The 16,390-nt window shown below is 41.9% G+C and overlaps 1 protein-coding gene across 1 annotated transcript in view; it reads right to left on the bottom strand.

Annotated features, from left to right (window-relative positions):
- The window catches only part of grin2ca (glutamate receptor, ionotropic, N-methyl D-aspartate 2Ca), a 76,119-nt gene extending 68,267 nt beyond the window's left edge, over positions 1-7,852 (bottom strand). Inside the window, exon 1 of the mRNA XM_034895071.1 lies at positions 6,629-7,852. The gene's annotated coding sequence lies outside the window, so the exon portion shown is untranslated. The remainder of the gene's footprint in view (positions 1-6,628) is intronic.
- Between the last annotated feature and the right edge of the window lie 8,538 nt (positions 7,853-16,390).

The raw sequence follows: 16,390 nt of genomic DNA, 5'->3' as shown, positions 1-16,390 counted from the left end.
GCTGTCATCAGCTTGCTCTCCCAGTTGACTCGTTGACTGCCCACACGTACGGCTGATCTCTGACATACACACACATGTACACATGCTCTAATCCACATATGAGCACACCACTTTGTTTTTAATCTACCCTCTGTGTTTGTGTGTGTGGCCTTGTGGTCCTCTGACAATGTTTTTTTCCTCTGTTCCTCCTGCTTATGTGTTTAAAGCCGGCATGTATAAAAATAAACCCAACAATATAATTAAAGGGCCAGTCCCCCCCACAAACAAAACTTCTTATTAGAATTGATTTCAATGTGTAAAAATACAAGCGGTTGAGATGAAAAATGAAACAGTGGTGTCTTGACTTACAAACCTTCATTGGGTCGTCGGATATAGCATTATAGCTTTAAAATCGTACTGTGAGTTGAGTGTATTGTATTTGTTGCATCCCTATTGCTTAATTTTATTGGTAGTTAGTCATGCAAGTATTTTTTATTTTAATGTGACCTTTACTTTACTTGGAATTACTAAGTGAATAATACCATTGAAAGAGTGGTATCACTTAATGTATATCAAAGATCACAGAATATTCTTACAAAAAAGGACATCGATTTTATCTTTAATAACCTACAACACAGAGTAAAGTTTTCTCGCCTTTAGATGTTCCATTTTATTTTACAAGATAGATGTTGAATTTCTGATCCAAACACCAAAAACCACAAACAGAAAAGCTGAAAGGCTCTATAAAGCTACATATTTTCGGGTAACTTGCGTTACATTACAGCATCATTTGATACAATTTTTATGTCACAAATATTAAATAAAACACAGAATCTGGGAAAAAAACGTCCATTGAATGCTTTTGAATTGGCGTTGCTGGCTGACTGACCTTTTGTAGCTGTTTTTGCAGCTTAATATGTAACAGTGCTCACTTGCAAGCAGTCAGAGCATGTCTGAACAACTCTGGCTTTTATAGTTTCTCTGGAGATAATGTATTGATTTAGCAGAAATAAACTGTCTCCAGGAAGCAAAATCAATTCCCTATCTTTTAGGATGACTGTTAATGCCACTCCTAAAACCAAAAGTGAGCTGCTTTCTAGGTCTGTTTAGCATGTTGGCAGTGTTTGTTAGGTGTCAACGGAGATGGACAAGAGGGACAGGTAAGAGTGGAAGGATACGCGGGTCAAAGGAAGCCAGAATAAACCTTAAGGACGTCCCAATCACAAGCTTTCTCTGCCAACTCAGCCACTTTTTGTTAGACTATTTTGCAGAGTATCCAACCTGATTTAAGATTCATCACGCAAAGTCAAACTGCTCTTTCTGTTAGGATGCTGTAAGCCGCCCCCCCTCCACATTTGCAGGTTTCATTTCTAAGGTTATTGTTGTCGTCATCCTTCATGGAGATGCTCCTCTTACTGTGTCACTGCTTAGGGCTAATTGTGAAAAATTAAGCGCCCCACATGCAGCTGTATAGAAAGCAATTATGCTAATCAATTTCCTGTATTACAAATTGCATATGGACCTGACTGTGCCACACATGCACAAACACTCAGGTTGGTGTCATAATCCACAAGAGGAAGAAGAATGACAGGGAAAAAGTGGAGATGCCGCACGCACCCCCCCAACCCACAGCGTAACAGTTTTCCATCTCAACGGGGACAGGACGTGTGACGAGGTGCGAGTGGCACTGCGCCATGAATATAAATGGGCCCCGAGTCTCTGTTGTACCCGTGAGCGCAGCCATAAACTAGAGAAAGGAGAGCAACACAGCTTGCCAGACTTCTTCTTCTGCCCCGGGTTTAAGATCTCATCAGATAGCCTGCATATACAGATAGCACACCGAGGACTTGTGCGCCTTCAGTATCGCAACACGGATCTGTGCTTGAACATGTGATAGTGGCCTGTCAGGTCTCTATATATTGGCGGGAAAAGGATCACGTGGGGTTGCAGCATTGCCTGATTCAGAATGAAGTGTACTACTCCTCTCTCGTGACCTTGGATAAATTGCTCTGATATGCCACCACTTCAGTACCTCCCCTGCAGTAAATGTTTTACTGCCCTGATGCTTGTGACTGGCTGTCAATCAGTGCAATATCCATTTGAAAGAGATGTCCATGTAAGCATGCCCACTCTTTGCCCAGTTCCCCCCCAATCCTTTGTCTTTCCTGTGTCCTGTCAGACCACTCCCCCTCTCCTCTCCTCTCCTCTCCTCTCCTCTCCTCTCCATGAATTTGCAGAGAGAGTGAAGATGGCGTGAGGTCTGGTCTTTTAACAATTGATTAAGCGGATCGGCTCTAAGTGTTAGCAGAAGAGCTGGCCAGCTGACAAAGCAGGCGCTAACCTCTGAGATGAAAACCCAGAGGTCATTTTTGGTCTGCCTGCAGGCTGCCAACACGCAAAGATGTTACAGCCTCACATGCGACAACACAGCATTTGTTGCCATTTTTCTAAGAAACCCTTAAAGATAAGTCATTTTAAAGGATCCTGCTTTAGGTACTTAACCCTGTTAAATGGCTAGCACCCATAAAAAGTGATTCAAGTTCCAGTTTTCCCTTTTTCTGCAGGTGGCATAATTACCATAGCCCAATCACTGATCCCTGACCCCCCCCCCGTCAGCTTCTCCTGTCGCAAGTATGAAGTATCTCAAATGCTTTTATTAGTTCATCTTCGGTGCATTGTAGTTTCACCACGGCTAACCCACATCAGTATCACCCGCCTTCAGATAATCACGCAGCCCAGTGTACTGTGAGTGGAGTTGGATTCTCTAAGGATCAATGGTTTCCACAGGAATTTTACTTCACATCATTCCTTTATCTCATAGCTTTTCCATCATGATCAAAGAAAAGTGCACCTGTGTTCCCCTTTCTCAGAGTTTGTGTTTTTTCATCTGCCTTGACCTCTTGACTGTGTACCAAACCTTTTTTGGTAGGTCAAGTTTTTTTTTTTCAACAAGTTCCTTTCTCTGAGTTTTGCTATTGAGTCCTCTTGCCTGTGGTTTCTCCAGTTGTAAGAAAATCTAGTCTTTTAAATGTTAGACGTTTTCTGCACCACAAGCCAGGTCCTCTTGTGTTTGTTCCAAATCATCCACAAGCATAAGTTACATCACTTCCTTTACAAAGTAAAAAAATAGACACTGGAAGGACAAAACAACAAATGTAGACTCCGCCACAATTTAACTGTCTTAAATGATTCACACAGAAGCATAACAAACAGTAAACTTTGTGTAAATATTAAAATATCACTGACGAGTAAGTGTAAATCATCGGAGATGTTAAATGTGTTACACTACAGTAACATCACAAATAGAGTAATTAAGAGAATCAGTCATTGTTTGTGTGACATAATGACTTTTAACTACACGGCTAAGTGAGTGCAAATTCTGCATCGCCCTTTGGCTATCAGTCCTGTGTGTGCGTGTGTGTGTGTGCGTGTGTGTGTGTGTGTGTGTGTGTGTGTGTAATATGTGCCAGAACAAACCAATGCAGGAATTCTCAGCCCATCATACATGAACATCAACATGATGCAGAGACACACACACACACACACACACACACCCCCACACACACACACACACACACACACACACACACACACACGTTATGTGCCTACTGCACTCATATACATCCAATTACTGAAACTAGGATATGGTTGGCATAACTTAATGAAGAGCCATTTTTCACCTGCCTAACTGGTGCTGCTGCGTTCACACACTCCCATTCATTCTCAAGTGAAGCTAGTGGAGAAATTCCCCCTGGACAGAGTTAATCCTTCAGCTGTGTGATGGAGGATTTTGCCAAAAATGATAACCAATTAGGGTTTACTAGTGATGTTACGATGCTTCGTGAATCGGTTAAATCCAAATCATTGTGCAAAGATTACAAACGCTTGAGATAAAAAAAGAACCACAATGCAATTTGTAATCAGCCTAGGGCGTAATCTACTTTCAAATTCTCTTGTTTGACTTAAGACATCACTACATGTACATGTTCTTGCATTTAAAGACATCTTTTCTATTTATCTAGTTATTTTGATGTGGGATTTGTTTCTAATTTACATATTTTGAATTTAATGTAAAATACAATTTCCATTGCACTTTTAATGAGAGGAAACATCTGTTGATTTGCACAATTTATATAAATGAAGGAATATTTTTCAGTCATTTGCCTGCAACTTATGCAATTGTTATTGTGAACTTAAAATTGTGAATTGAATCGTGAGTTGAGTGTAGCGTTGCATCCCTAATGTTTACTAAACTAACTGCTGGTGGGTTACCTGTTTTACAACCAGACCACTGAAATAAATATCTGTACAATTTTACTGAGAACAAAGTCTCGGCCTGGCTCACTTTAAAGACAAATAAACACGAAATTACAAAAAAGAAGATCTATTTTCTCGTTTACCCTGAGTGAGTATCCACATTCATTGTACCTGCGATGGAGGGAGAAGAACATATCCTGTAACATTCAATCTGAGTGATGAGCTAATTAACAAGAAAGGAAATTAGCAAAAAGATTTCTTTGTTTCCTTGTTTTTCAGATTTTTGTCTACGTTTTCTTTTTTGACTTAGGAATCGCCAAATTGTTTCACGCCTTTAGCCTTTAAATGTCTTTCAAATATCTGAGAAGTGAACATTTCACAGCTGTTAGACATACTGTATGCAACTTTTGAGAAGGATCAGCAACTTTCTTTGAACCTGTTGGGGAGCAGTGGTTTCCAAATGCTTGTCACAGATTGCATTAGTTGTGATTAGACACCTAAAATGTTTAATTTGAATAGATTCCAGAGGCCAGAAGAGATAAAACTATCCAGTTCTATTCAATTTTATATATATATATATATATATATATATATATATATATATATATATATAGTGTCAAATAACAGAAGTTAGGCTAGTTCAGGACACAATACGGATAGAGAAGGTCCAGACCAGTCTCTATAATTTACAGAGACCCAACAATTCCCCCAAGAGCACGCATTTTTAAACATCCAGTACGTCACAACCAAAAGCAAAACAATGCATTATACGTATATGCAGCAAACGTATCTTTTCTTTCTTTTCTTTGGGTCGTGTCAATCATCTTGTGACCCCTCAGATTTATCTTGCGACGCCTTGTCGGAAACCACTGTTCCAAAGGCTAGTGAAATACTTTTTGTTTTGTAATTTGAGTGAACTGGCCCTTTTTAAATGAGGCAGGAACATCAAAACCTCTCAGCTAGGATTCTATCTTTATCTTAAGTCAGACCGTCAGTGTCATTAAATGTCCCCTCCCACATCTGTCCCACGGTTGTGTGCTGCATTGATGAAATATGCCTTTCCTCCATGGACTGCACTTCTAGAGACCACTACAGAGGTCAAGTGAAAAGATATGTTTGTTGTTACAAATTAAATATTGGATGCTGGCCAAAGAGGTGGGAAAGAGATGTATCTGATCTACAGGACGTCCCAGTAGATCCCTGGTCTCACTGCATCACTGCATCACCTCTGATTTGAACCCATCAAACACAAACAGCACACCTAACCTATACCTTCCTCTGACCTCTTACTATTCATTACTGCCAAAGTTCTACTCATGTCTCTGTCCAAAAAGTTTCAGTTGGTCGGGCTTTTGGCCATGACTGAATAATACAACTGGTACTTTGAGATAAAGGGACAGTTATGGCGATGTAATATCAGTTGTAATGGATGAATCCCTCCCCGTGTTTAGCTCCCGGTGCAGAAATCACCTGAGGAGACATGTTGCTGATAAGCAGCTGCTTCTACAGGTTATTACGCTTTGTAGCTGATGATTTAGCTAATACTGTTTTCCTGTCTTTTCATTTGTCAACTCCATCAGTTTGTCAGTGATTCATCATTCATCTGTCCTTTTGTTCATCTGTTCTACATGTCATTTAATGACGTCAGACACTTTCAGCACACCTCTTACTGATACAACACTACTGAGCTGTCAGGTTGCCTAGTCAAATCTCATTCCCATGCCTCAAAAAAAAAAAGGAATGAAAAAGACCTGTTCTGTATTCATTGAGCCAAAGTGCCAGAACGGATTCTTCGATAATTACAGGAATCTCTCATTCTCTCACATCCTGAAAAGTCCCTCTTCAGTGGCAGTTCAATTTACCATGCAGCAGCAGAGGCAGCAGCAGCAGCATCCCATGTCCGGCGGACAGGTATCAAAGCCCCTCTCAGCTGCTCTAACTGTTTACAATGACGCATCGATCCGCTCTGCCTAATCCCCCCCCCCGCAGCTCGCAGAGTTAAAGCAACAGTTACAGCCACCACACACACCTACAGCAGGTACAAAAGCCTAACACAGCATGCTGCCTGATTCCCCCCCGACAAGGATCCTGTCTAGTCCTGCTTTTGATCAGATCCTCTGCGCTCGGAAAATTCCTCTATTGACAGGTAGAATTGAGGAGGAGGAGGGGGAAATGCAATGCTACTTAAAAACTACAACACATCTCTAAAAGCAACAAAAAGAAGCAGAAAGAATCTCCATGCTTGGCCACACTCAGTTTTTAAAGTGAGAAAAAGAACATTTTAAGGGCAGATTCCACCATTAACCATAAGCAAACAGATACATGTTGTGATCAGTGAAGGGATGACACATCTAAGTGCAGCACTAAGTGGTAGATGAAGGTGATCCGTTACCTGCGATGGCAATCCACATCCAGCCCTGGCTCGTCACCACTCATCCCGTGTCTGCGGCTTCAGCTGTCCTGCTTCCCTTTTTCTTTTTCTGTTTTCTCCCCTCACTCTTCGCCTATAACCTTCCTTCTTTCTCTCCCCTTTTTGGCACTCTTCTTCTCTTCCTCTCCCTCCTTTGCTCTATCTCCCTCCTCCCTTCCTCTTCCTCTCCCTGCACTTGTTTGAGTCTATTTCAGTGGCAGCAACAGAGGAGCCCGCTGCGACGATGGCATGGTTTCCAGCACTTTGGCAGAAGGTCACATTATCACTCGCTGGTAAAAAGGGGAGGGAGGGTAGAAGAGGAGGAGCGGGAGGAGGATGGACGGAGTGATGGAGGGAGAGCAAAGTGAGCAGGTGCCAGAGGAGAAGTAGTAGGAGGAGGAAAAAGACAAACTTAACAAATGAACAAATCAGTGCTGTCCACAGTTGCACTTGAGCTCTTGGCTAACTGTTGGATTTGAAGTCAAGACAGCTAGCTCATGTATGTAGGTAAGATGTCCCAGAACGCTTTGAGGAGAAACTTGTCAATGTGGATATTTGTCTTTAAAGGTGTTGCCTTTTTAAGGTCTACAGCAGCTGCCCACCTCTGGGGAAAACATAATTCCTTTCTTGGCAGGATAATGAGATTCCAGAAAAGCTCCCCGAGCTGCCAGAAACTTAAACCATATTTTATATCAGCGCAACAACAAATCCTCAACATTCAGCTCCTTAGTCTTGTCCGCCACTGTCCGTTTCATACAGACACAGATGTACTCCATATTTGGCTGAGGTACCTGTCCACACTGTGAGTCCCATCTATCACAGATTGTGCAGGGTGACCCTTATCTCAATTTCCCAGTCTGCCTTTTTCGCCCCCCAGTGGTGCTCTTGTGGCCACTCCATCAAAGTAAGACTCGAAGAAATGATCCAGCTGCCTGGGAAGAGGCTGACGGTGGCCGGCAACAGATGGCCGGGGCAGGGGGACAGATGCGAGCCACTGGAGTTTAGGAAATTTCTTTCTTAAATGCCTGTTTAGCTTGGATCCGCCCGTGCCTTCCCATGAAACACACCTTGTTTGTTTGGATCTTGAGTTAACTGCACTTGTTGTCCTGTTTGTCTTTTCCTACCTGTGCTTCCTCCCTCAGCAGAGCTGTCACTCTGGCTTCACTGGCCGGCTGTAATCCTGACTCCTACACTCCGTGTCACAGGAAGGGCTTGTGAGCTCTAATCATTATGTAGTAAGGATTTATCCTCTCATTCTGCCTCCCTCCCTCTGTGTTTCTCTTCCTCCACCCCTCCCGTTTATTTCCCTCCCTCTGCTGTTACGACAGCCTCTTTTTCCACCATCACAATATAATGCATCATATCTTCTCTCTCTTCCCCGGGACCCATTCATTTGTCAACTGGTTCTTTTGTATTTTTGGCATCTCCTGTTCCGCTCTGTGTCTTGTCTGTCTTGCCGCAGCTCACATCAACAGGTTTGTCCTTGAAACGTTCCCTGGGACAGGCAGAGTCCCTGCTCACCTTTTCCTTCCTATCGTTGTACTTGTATCTCAAAGAATGACCCGTAAGTGCCTGTGTACACACAGTATGCGTTAATGTATCTTTGTATGCATTTAGAGTATTTTTTATACTCTATACTCTCTTGCAAACTACCCAGACCGTTTTTCTATACTATCCAGGAGTTCATGTGTGGGGCCAGACCTTACTTCACAGCGCTGTGGAGTAAAGTCTGTCAATGCGAGACTAGAGCTTGACTGACCGACAGTATCAGGGCGCACGTCGGACGATATGTTGCAAGAAATTACAGTACAGACATACCAATTATTAGTTTGAGGTTGTTCATAACAGTGTTGCCTTAACATGTCCGGTTTGTCCACCAGAGAGCCGCGACAAGTTATTCCAGCTCAGTGCTTAGACTAGATGGCCATAAGTATGTGGACACCCTAACGGACATCCCAAAAAACCTTGGCATAATTCTTTCTCCAATCTTTTGGTTTCAAGATGTCCACACGGCTTTGGAATCCGGCTGCAAGGGTTTGCCCTCATTCAGCAACAAGAGCATGAGTAAAGTCCAACACTGATGGTGGGTGATAACGTCTGGCTCGCAGTTGGCGTTACAGTTTATCCCGAAGCTATTGAAAGGGGTTGAAGTCTGGGCTATGTACTTGCCTGTCAGGTTCTTCCACACCAAACTTGGAATACCAATTCTCAGTGTTCCCCCCAGATTTAAATTTTTACTACAAAAAAAAATGGCAAATATCCATTGTGTTTGTCTGTATTCATTCTGCAGCTGTGCACCATACTCTGTGGCTATGCATTTTCTGTGGTTAGTTCACGTCTGTAACAGCAGGACAGTCGAGTGTGTTATCTAAACGTCCAAAGGCCGTTGAACAAGTGAAGTAAAGATGTCAGTACCCCACCTATCTCTACACCGTAGAGGGATTCAGTGTTTTCAGCTGAGCTAGTCCAGAGAATACGCAGTTAAAACAGGTTGGTGATGCTGTTCTGCCCTCTTTATGCTCTGTGAAGTTTGCTGGAACTGATTCAATGTGGTTTTATGTGGTGTGAGCACTCCAATGGACTCGGTTTAAAAAATGGGCTATTAAATGCTACATTGCTTGTAAGAAAATAACTGTAGTTATTACCAGAGCGCACAAGCTTAAAAAGTGACGTATTTATGCCAATGTGAATTGTTGTCCGAAAAACAAATACCGATAAATACTTAAAGAAACTTTAAAGTGTTAAGTTGAAAACAGAATTTTTTTGGGACATTTTAAAACAGGGAAGGATTTCCCCAAATTGTTGGCACGAAGCAAGAAGCTTGCTATTGTCTAAAACAATATTCTATGATGTAGCATTACGACCTAATTTCATTGGTACTAAGAGGCCCAAAACTGCTTGAGGAACCACTAAACTACTGAAGAAGAACTGCCCAAGACCGAATGTACATAAATATGTGGGCAGGGCTGTCGTGTCCTGCTGTTAATAGCTCATGAGTGGGAATGCTTAAGATATGTTTCAGGTCATTTAGACACAGTGTTACAGGAACACAGTTTGTCTACCAGAGTGCTAACATTATTTTTTCCCCAAATATCAATTTCAGCCTTACAAACCCACGGTAGGTCTGGTTTAAATGTACAATATTATGATTTAATTGTCTGTTTGTATTTGGGGTCTCATATACACCTAAGCCTTTTAGCAGAAAATTATGAAAAAACAAAAACAACTATCTGTCTCATCTTGTTTCTGGAGCGGGTCTAATTAAGAGTTAATAAGCTGCATACCTGAGCCAAATACCTGAAACTGGCTGATTTCCAGCTGCAGTTTGTTGTTCATTAGAAGATTTCTTTTTAGAATATTTTTGGGCTTTTCCGCCATTCATTTTGACAGCACAACTAGGTGAGAAAGGTGAGAGAGAGGGGAAGACATGCAGGAAATCATCACAGGTCAGATTCAAATCCTGGACCTCTGCGTTGAGGCATAAACCTCTCGGCACATGTGTGCCTGCTCTGCCCAGTGAAGCAACCCAGCCACCATTAAAAGATCTTTTAGTTGGAGAAATTGATCCAGGAAGAAATGTTGTGTCTACAATGTTAGTAAAACCCACTTCTGACTTGATCGGCATCACTGACTTGACATTCGATGAATCAAAGTGAGCCCTCAGACTTGAAGCTTGTGCTGCCTTTAATAAATGTCTTTGAGAATTCTGCACAGCTGGATTGTAATGAATCAGGACTGTGACCTTTTATGCAAGACACCAACCCATCTGAGAGGTAATGTGTAGAAGCATTTTGCATTTGACAGCCTGGATAGAAGAACTGGCATGGTCTATGAAGACCATTTGCTGTACTGCATCGGCCTCACAGTAACACCTTCTAACCTGGATGTACAGTATCTAAAGAGGGGAGGATTTTATATAAATTAGATGTGGAGCAGACCTTGTTAATGGCGTTTTCTCTCTGTAGCTGCTTGTTTCCTGCTTTCAGCTGTGTCCCCTTAACTTTTGGTTTTATAATTTAACACGGACCTTACAGGATGATATGATATGCATCGTTATGACAAAGTTTCAGTTAAAACTATGGCCGGGCCGAAATGCTTTTCTCCCGATTTGATTTCTCCGCGATACATGGGTGTCAATGCAATTTGTATGGCAATTTATAATTATTGCAATCCTAAAAGTATTGCCAATCAATAGTATTGAATATTGCGATTTTCTTTTCTTTCTTAAACCAAAGCAAACAATACTCCTAAAGACAATTCATCATGAGACATATCTAAAAACAATGCACATCACATGTTGGTCAGTCAGTCTGACATTTAGTTTCATATATTTCATTTTTATTTATTCATTTGTTAAGAAGTACATAACACGTATTTTCTGCATTTTCTGCTCAATGTAGTCGTCATTGTCTGTATCGCATAAACAGAAATGTTTAGGTGAGTGTTTAGGTTAGTAAAAATAAATAACAAATGTCGATTCTGGGGAAAAGAATTAAAGAAAAAAGAATTCCCACCACTAAGTACCAATGTGACTGGAAATCTTCAGGAAACCTCGGACATGCGGGGAATGGTACATGATCACTGCAGAGGGTTTTCTTCCCACTCCCACTGTGCTAAAATGCAACCTCAGCTCCCACCTTGGTTGACCTTTGTCTTCATCCAACACATGTTCTCTCGCTGCTTCTTTCACCTGTCCCCCTCTCAGCACAGGCGCTTTGTGGTACTCTCTGCAGGATGTGTAAAGTAAGATTTTTGAAAGGTCACGCAGCATTTCGGGACATGAAATAGCAGTGAGACAAAATTGACTTAAACAAGGTTTCTGCAGGTGACTCTTGTCTCTCTCCTTCTTCTCTGGAACTCACCATCAGCATGCTGCCTGAAGCTAATTTGGCTGTACTTTCCTGTTAGGGTCAGGGCGTGAGCCCCCCCTTGAGTTCAGAGCAGAGAAATACACCTGCTGATTTGCACGAGAAATTAATGTTCAGTAACATTCTTATCTGTGCTTCCTATTGCACTTTGCCTAATCCTTAACATTTTAGTATTTCAGCCTGTGCTCTGCTTTTACTCCTCACCCGTGACTTTCGATAAGCACATCATTTTGTGAGCACCCATTTATGCACTTGCAGGTCACATTTGCATACAGTAAATGACATTGCCAAGCTGCAAACAATCCCCCAAAGACAATTGCAAACTGTAGGAGAGCACAAGAAGCCATTAATCAAATTTTTTCCCTGTACGGATGAATACTTGGAGAAATGAATCCTTTCTCCCCGGCAGGAGGACATCAGTGGGATTTTATGATGCCGTCAGGGCTGCACTGACAGATGTGTCGGCAAGGCCACATTTGTTTCCCTGCGGCCGATGGTGGAGGCTGGGCTGCATGACCCCAATCGATCGCTGTACTATAATAAATGTCCATGAACCCTCGGCTTGTGATCAACAGCTTATAGAGTTGGCTTCCCTCGATCGGTAGGTGATCGATTAGCCAAACAGATGGGACTGTAAAGCAAGAGATAATCACATGTCGGCTGGTTTTCCGGTTTGGGCTCCTTATCGAAGATAACGGGAAGAGCTTCTGACTGAGGCACCGCTTGGTGTTAGCCAAGGACGGGCACGTGTTACTGCAACATACTGATCAATGGTTAGTTCTGCTCCTTCCATGACTTTCACAAATCGCACCATAATGCTATAAAACACCCATTATGTAGAATGTGTTTCTCTATTAATTCAGGAATTTTATTTAAGCTGGTGGAAGTTACTGGTGTAAAGCGTCAAGATTTTGCAGACCTTTGATCAACCTAGCCATAACAAGCAGAGATTCGCCACTTTATGTAAATTTAGAGTTCCTCAAATCCAAATTGCAAGGCTGCAATGCGTAGAGTTCTTATGTGATCATAGCAATTCAATTTTAAAGTTGTTTATAGAAAATGATCAGATGTGTGGGGTTACACTTGCATGCTCGCTTCCGCTGTGACTTGACTCAATAAGCACATAAGCAATTTTAAGAGCTTTACTTTGGTCTGTTAAAGCAAGCCTGTATAACTTCTGTTAGACCTACACCCACTCTAAGGATCAGATTTTACCTCGTAATATGACTTTTTCCATGTGCATTCCACCTAGACCTAAAGTGTGTTTATACACCTGTGTTTAGCTCGTTTTGCACATTTGCATGATGGCTGTCACACGTATCCTGACTGGTTCCATGTGCCAGAAATTAAAGCTACTGCAGGCATTTATAAGTTGCAGTTTAAGGGATTGTTTGGATATTTTGAAGTTGGGTTGTATGAGGTATTTATCCACATTCAGTGTATTGCCTACATTAGGAGCCGGTTAGTCGATCAAGGCAGCGGTAGACCAGCAACTCTCGTGTTCTGCAAGGTGAAATGACTGTTTTTATCAAAGGAGTCTGGTGGTTTAGAAGAGAGCATATATTGTGGCTTCAGTTCTCCGTCAGTCTGACAGCAAGGTAAGGAACATATCCTGAATATAGGGTAGACTTAAACTGATTTAAACTTTTTAGCTGTCTAAAACACATTTAAATGCTGCCCCCCAATCCACAGCAGTACATTGCTTAGGTTCCAGGCCAATACTCCAGTCTGCTTCTCCAAACTGGGGGAGTGCCATGGGGGAGTGCCATGTGCTATAGGCAAGACACTGACTATGGATGAGTACCGCATACAACCCCACTGCAAAATATCCAAACTAATCCTTTAAGATCATCAGCTGAGGAGAACTAAATATTGGATGTTACGCTCAGCATATGTTTGAACAAACCAGAATGACAATGGTGGGACATCAAGATAAAGTATTAGTCATCCAAAGAAGAAATAAGGGAAAAAAGTATTTTAAATGAACTGGAATAAATGAATGTTGACTCAGTCCCACCATTAGACATATTAGATTGTGATGTGTAAGAAGATACTGAGAATTAAGAAGAACTATTGCTAATTATTTTCGAGCAGACTGACAAATTGTGCATGCTGTTGCTGTAGGCTGGCATTCATAGTAAACTCTAAGGCTTGGCCGAGCAGGTGGTCTGAGGGAGGAAGTAACACATGTCAGGGGTGGCGACAGAGGAAAAGGCAGGCATATGCTCTCTCTTTGTGGCCTGGCCTTCCCGCTTCACCGGACAATATGGCAGAGAAGCACACCATCCTCACAGACGGCAAACCAAACGTCATCTCGGCCGTCTCCGTGGCTCAAACTCCATGCACTCCTCTTTTTGATCTGGGGTAGATTGGTGCTATTTTCAGCTATATTTTTGACTGAGGCGGGGTAAAACAGCAAAGTAAAAGGCCAAACTTGGCTGTTGTAGATCCCAAGAGGGAGGCCGGATTTATCCCCGTCGTCTCCAAGTATTGACCAGTGGCATCTCGGCTTACACCCTGAAACCTGTGTTCCTCTGTTGCACAGCGAGGCTCTCAGTGCTCTCTGTCTGCTTCACTACAACACTGCTGCTTCTAACATCACAGTATAAATCCCAACAAATATGAGTTCTCATCATCTTGTTTGTTGATGAATCGTTATTAAATGTCTGGATTCATTTGCCCTTTTTCAAGAATGAACAACATTCACAACTTGGCCTAGAGTCTGTGACGGGGGTGTTTAATAATAGCAGTATTAAGTGAGTATTGATTTGGCTCTTTTCAGGTCACAAGGAGTCTATAAAACTGTTCTAAATTTCAAGGGTTTTTTAGGTTACATAGACGGTTGAGTTACTGTGAGTGTTTCAGTGTGAAACACGTCCTACCTAAACTATACTGAAATATGTTGATTGAAATCATGTTGAAACAATGGTTATATATACGTTACCGAGACGCTTCATGTCCTACAACTTAGTAAAAGTGACCTTTCACAACACCAGTTTTGGGTTTTTTAAACAACCTATTCTATGTCATGATGTCCGGTCAGTGCTTTATTGTGGTCATTAGTGAAATGACTTTCCTGGCTAAGTAGCAAAGGTGGAAATATTGTTGTTATCATTAGACTTTCAGCGGTGAGTTTCGGGGTGAACTGTTAAATTGCTTAAATGTCTTCAAGCTGTGATTTTAGTGAGTTTGTGAAAAAGTATTTTTTTATTTAAAAGCATCAATGTTTATCTACATTTAACATTAAAACCTTGTCTGCAAAGTAAATGTTGTAGAATTAGAAAGTTCAGTATTTCCCAACAAAACAACAAAAGTAGCAATACTTCAAATAAATTTAATCAATCCCCACATATGTTTAGGATTTGAAAATTGTATCAATGTTTATATAAAAAGACATTGTGATAAAGAAATCTGCCCCAGGGACACTGAAACTACTTAAACTTGGTTGTCCTGATTTATGTCAAGGCCAGGTAAAACAGATTGAAAATAAAAACATGATAAAAAATATAACACGCACAAACACACACACACACACAAACACACACGCTCACATAAAACATATCAACTTAAGGAAAGTACATCCAGCCATCATATTGCAACGCAATCGTACAAGTGCCATCAGAGTCGTTTGACAGATGCTATAACATACTGCACTAGAAAAAACAAATGTAAACAATCTGTGAAAGTAAGTATCCTTCAAAACCAAATGTATTTCTTTTATCCATGATGTTTACTGTCCTGTGGCATCGTTCAGCACTTTGCACCTCTTTTACCAGTCTGAGCTGGTGAGTCCGCTGGGTGTCTGGAGGCCGTCTGGTGTCTCCGTCCAGCAGCCAGTGGCGTGTCTGTCGGGGCCCTGAGAGCCTGGACACAACTTGTCATGCCATTAAGCATCTGTGCACCCTGGGAACTCATGCCAAGCCGAGACCTGTTGCCTGATGGATGATGCAGTCACTGTAAACAACTTAACAACAGTGCTCAGGCCTCTGGTCCACTTTCGGTTTCCTGCCATATGTCACCAAAAAAAAAAGTAAACAAAAATGATCCAACTATTCAGAAAATGAGGCTCTTCTTCATTTTTATAGAGCGTGTCTGTTTCCTCACACACTATCTACCACCTGCAGCTGAGCTTAGCCTGGCTCTACAGTCACAAACGAGTGTACACAGAACCGATGTCTTACAATCTGCTATTGATAAACCTCCGTCTTTGTCAAACACGCATCCTGATTGCAGACACATGGCAGTGTTATCCTGTAACACACAGAACTGCACACCAGAGGGGAGAGATGTTTGCAATCCAAAGCTATTAGCTCAACTGCCACAGAGTGGTGGGATGCGTCTGTGTTTCTGGGCAGCTGATGAATGGCTTAGAAAAGTTAAAGACGCGTAAGTGTACTTCAGAGGCCCTGTGGCTGAGAGCTCCAACAAGACATCACAACCTGCTTATAGACTAGTGTAGTTATAGAACCCCAAGTCCCAACTGTGTCCAATAGTTCTTAAGACTACTAGACTTTGATACTTGATACGCGCTTGTCCACATCCTTTTAGATACTGTTGGACTGGGCTGTTGTTAATAGTTTGGGCTAGGTTTGTTACAGAAGAGGCAAAACACTGTATAAATGCAACAGCACACTGTAAATATATGTTGTTGACAATTTGTCCTTTTTCTGTTTTAACATAATGCCCCTGTGCACAAAGCCAGCTCCAAATTGAAATGGAGTCCTGACATCAAGCCCGTCCAACAGCCTTGGAACTGTCGACTCTAAGCCAGATGTTTTCAGTGTTGGACCTCACTGCAATCTGGCCAAAATATGGCCAGATTCTATCCCAATACAGGTCATGTCATCTTGTTTTTCTGGTAATTGAATGCATATAT

This window comes from Etheostoma cragini, chromosome 15 (assembly GCF_013103735.1).
Source record: "Etheostoma cragini isolate CJK2018 chromosome 15, CSU_Ecrag_1.0, whole genome shotgun sequence".
NCBI lineage: Eukaryota > Metazoa > Chordata > Actinopteri > Perciformes > Percidae > Etheostoma > Etheostoma cragini.
This window is presented reverse-complemented; position numbering and strand designations above follow the sequence as displayed.